We start from the raw sequence: 4,748 nt of genomic DNA, 5'->3' as shown, positions 1-4,748 counted from the left end.
AGAAATTACTTGTATATATTTTTATACAGTTGTAAATAACAATAAATGAATTATTAAAAAAAAAATTATTTTCTGATTGCATATTTGTATCATGGTCATTCTTTATAAATTGTAAAACATCTAAAGTTTCAATGAAATTCAGTTTCCTTCATAATATTAAATAAATTATGAAATTTATCAAAAAGCTTAAGGATAATATAATAGATTATATTCTTTAAACGATTATTAAATCTAATCACAAAATGAACCTTCAAAAAGTTCTACTAAAATGATTTTAAAAAATTACAACTTTTTACTAGTTAGGAAAAGTGATACAACAATACTAAATTTAGTGAACAACATCACAAGCACTGCTGGTGTAATGGTATCATGCTAGATTCCCATTCTAGCGACCCGGGTTCGATTCCCGGGCAGTGCAGTATTTTTATTAATTTATTGTTTTTCAAAAATATCGTAGAGTTTTCTAGAATTGTAGTTAGACTACTTCTAATATTTAAATTTTTTTAATAATTATAATTTTAAATTCATGTCGATTCACTTGAATAAACCAAAAAAAAATTATTCTTTAATGGTGTTTACTCAATTTGTATGAACTTAACCAATATACCAAACACCGTTTAGTTATTCATTTTAATATTGTAAAGAAATTGAACAATTTTCCAAAAATAAAAAAAATATAATAATTTATTTTATTTTCAAAAAGATATTATTTATATAACGAAAAATATCTAAAGGTAAAATTAAACTATTAATTATTTTTCTTTTGATTTTAGAGAAACTTCTTTAAGTAAAAAACCCATCATCATGATGAAAAACTTAATAAAAATAATTGTTTATATATATAAAATTTCTTGTTTAAGATAGAATTCATTAATAGTTATAAAAAAAAATCATCCATTTGTGAGTAAATGAAATATAGATTGTAAACTAGTAAATGTAAGAATTGTACTAGTGAAGTAAAAATTGTATCTGTAAGAATAAAGGGTATTTTAGACATTTTGATGAAAATTAATTTATTAGCGCATAATGCTTTCATAATTTAAGACGTTTTAAAGAAAATCGATTAATGATAAATAATTGACAATGGCAATTGTGTTAAAATTTGAAGCATGTTATCAGACTTAACAAGCTTGAATCTCTCGATGATTAAAGAGTACACATACTTACTGACACGAAACTTTTTCTCTCTTACTCCCGTTTCTGGCATTCTATACCACCCTGTAAATTGAAAAATAACATTAATTTCAAAATTATATTCTGAAATTTAAATTAAAAACTATTTTATGCACAAAGATTTTTATTAAGAACTAGTAAGCATAATCAAACCAGAATCCTCGAGAAATCACACACAGCATTGAGGGACTCAATAAGGCCACGGCAGATATTTAGGATGACTAATTCGAAAGCAATCTGTAAGCGACCATTTTCGTAATGATACACAGCACACAGGCTGTCACACTTTCTCCAAAATCGATTAATCGAATCTAACTTCATATCGATATTCCGTTATACTTATCTGATTTCGAAGGTGCATTCTAAACCTCAGTTTTCTAGAGCATCAAGATGCCTTGTCAATAATGAGGGATGATAAATTATTATATGGATAACAAATTTTTTAAAGTTCGGTTAGAGTTTAAAAAGAATGGTCTGCGTCATAATTTCCCAGCTAAATGGTTAAACTTAAACCCAATCAATTATTAATCTTATTTTAAGCTTTTATACCTTGTAGTTACAAAAAAAAAAATTATAATTAATGCTTCATTATAAAGAAATCATCAGATGTCACATCCTACGAAATGATAGTTGAGACGAGCTACCCCTAGAATGATACGTTGGTTTTTTATCATTTTCAAAATATTAAAACAGTTTAGTTGATTTTTTCGGAGAATCTACCCATTAATAGAACTCCAATAACAATTCTAGAGGAGGAGATCTAGGCCATCTTCTTTTCAGACGCCAAGGAGGATTATTAGGTAATGAAGGAGAAACCAGGATAGAAACAAGTGGGTTTGAGTGGTTGGCAAGTTTATCATGGAAGGATTGGTATCTGGTTCTGGCCAAATCGGCAACTTAAGATTGGATTCGGGAGGAATTCGAAGGTTTAGAGGAGCCACAAAGCTCAACTCCGTACGTCCATATTGTACTTAAAATAGTCATTTAGACCAGTTTTCTGTGATGGATTGGAAGTTTAGACCGTACGTCTAGTAAATGTTGTAATAGTCGAAATCGACGAGCAGTTTCCTGTCTTTTCAGTCTATTAAGAATCTAAAAATATACTTACTATTCTAAACAGGCAGGAGTAATTATAAAATTAATATAGGCAATTTTTTCTATTATTTTTTCTTGGAACAGTTAATTAAAAATTAATTTCATTTAAGGAAAACATTAAAATATAAAGTTTGATACAAATAAATAATTGTTTCTGATATAATACAGAAAGTTGGTTTTAAAAAAATGTAAAAACAGTTGACTATATCTTTTATAATATACAATACTTTTAACAAAAAAATGACAGAATTAATAGTAATTCAAAAACTAACATCGCCAACAAAATGTGAGCAAGCTTTGAGTAACTCTCAACTTTTTTTTTGTATTCCTCTGCCAAGTCATCTCTGGTATATGGAGGGCGGCAGCAACTCTCGACTGTCAACTGTCATATATGCCGTATTGGATGCCACGCCTACGAAAGGAATACGTGGGGGTGAGGGGAGGAGGGTACGGTCAGTAAAAACACAAATAAAACTTATTTATACGTTTCGATCTGAATTTCAGGTCTTCGTCAGGACTGAAAAAAAAACAAAGAATAAGATACTACTGTATCTCAGAAAAAACATAAAAGAAAAGAAAGAAAACTATAATAAACAAACATAACAATAAATTATTTAGATACTAGTTGATTGATAATAACAGAAGATAAAACATAACAATATAGAGGAAAGAATTATACAAAATAAATGAAGAGGTTAAAAACTTACAATGTTCAAGTAAACAAAAATATATATATGTAAGAAAAAGGTTCGGAATGTAATGTAAATGATGAGTAATGGAATTTTCATAATAGGGGTATTCATGATCTTTAGTTTAACATGTTAAACCGTGTTAAATGGAAAAACTTATGTTTAATGGAGAAATATTTCCTTCTTTTACCATATTAAAACGATAACATGTAACATGGCTGAGAGTCTGTCACTAGGTCTGTTAAATGGAGAATGACGTCACGAAACAGACCAGCTGAGCTTGTCACTGCTTTATTTGTTGTCGTGTTAGGTTACTTACTCGTGGTTTGTGTTTTGTATTGTTTTTTCTTTTGTCTTGGATTTTTTTTAAAAATATAATCAGTAGCCAAACTTTTACACTTCTACTTTTCACTTATTTTAGGCATATTGTAATAAATTAATGTAATCAAAACTTAGAAGTAAACAATAACACGAAGTTTTGGAAGGAAAGGTTACTGAAGAAGTTGCTCAGAAAGTCCGCTAGGAGCTCTTAAGCATTTACGAGGAGGCCCCTCACCTTCGGATTTAAAAATAGTACTATCTAGAATGGATATTTCATAAATAACAATAAACATTACAGGTAATCATAAATACCAAAGGTAGTATAAGGTAGTACAAAACACGATTTATTTCCTTTCTTTCTTTTTTTTCACAATAAAGCACTCACTAATTCATTGTTTCTTTCTGTTTTAGAGGGATCGGAAAAAACCATTTACCATTTAACACGACTTTAAATAGGGCTGCTCACAATCTTATACTTATGACATGGTAAAACATTTTACATTTAACACAATATCATGAATACCCCTACTAAGATAAGTAAGTTATGCCAAAAATAATGAAAAACAATTTAAATCAACATAATGAAGTGCATGAAAGAAAACTATATATATATAATAAAATGGATAAAAGATACATAGTAATATAGGTGAGTAAGAAGTAATAAGCTAAAATAAATTTAAAATGTCCGGAGAGGTGAAAAGAAGGAACAAGTTAGAAGAGAAATGGAGTAGGGGGAAATATGAAGAAATATTTTCTTTTTATTGTTTGTTACTTCTCTAATATTAAATAGATTAATGATTTTAACTATAACATTTAACCAGGAGTTGTCCAATTTCTCTATTAACGAAAAAATTCATTTTCTTTATGTCTATTTTCAAAACAGAATTGAGGGGGGAATACGACGTTAGCGATGGAACTGTTCACAAAATCGTTGATTTATTTTTTTCGTGAGTTTCACAATTCTAATTTTAGAATCTATTTTTACCTGTTTCTCTTCTACAATCACTCAACGTCCAACGGAGGCGGGAACAGGAAGCCGATGGCCTAAAAACATACAACTAGCAAAAGCTCTTTGATTACTAGTTCCTAAATTCTTTATAACTAGGTCGGAACAGGCCTTCCTAATCCGACTGTCCACACTAGCATAATCCGAATAGAAATTAGAAGAATATAAAGGCTGTCGTTAACCTCATTCATTGGATATCCTATAATAAACTGAATCGTATTATAAAAAGGAAATCTCTTATCAATGATATATATGACATTCAGGCTGTATCTAATACATAAAAATCAATAGTTCTTTGTTGGTATTTTATGCTCAACCATACCGAGCATCCAATTGGGTTTGTGGTGTTTTGCTAAATGTTCAGGATTTTCCCGGGAAGGTTATTGGCTGTTCCAATTTTTTCAAAACTCAATTTTAATTCACGAAAAATTAAAAAAAAAAATAATGAAATAATAAAGATTTCA

At 28.9% G+C, this 4,748-nt stretch overlaps 1 non-coding gene across 1 annotated transcript; it reads left to right on the top strand.

Annotated features, from left to right (window-relative positions):
• The first annotated feature begins 347 nt into the window (after nucleotides 1-347).
• TRNAG-CCC (transfer RNA glycine (anticodon CCC)) lies at nucleotides 348-418 on the top strand. Its single transcript has one exon. It is a non-coding gene; the product is annotated as a tRNA-Gly (tRNA).
• Nucleotides 419-4,748: the final 4,330 nt, after the last annotated feature.

The sequence above is a fragment of the Halyomorpha halys genome, unplaced genomic scaffold (genome assembly GCF_000696795.3).
Source record: "Halyomorpha halys isolate HHAL.00 unplaced genomic scaffold, Hhal_1.1 Scaffold1523.1, whole genome shotgun sequence".
NCBI classification, from domain to species: Eukaryota; Metazoa; Arthropoda; class Insecta; order Hemiptera; family Pentatomidae; genus Halyomorpha; species Halyomorpha halys.
This window is presented reverse-complemented; position numbering and strand designations above follow the sequence as displayed.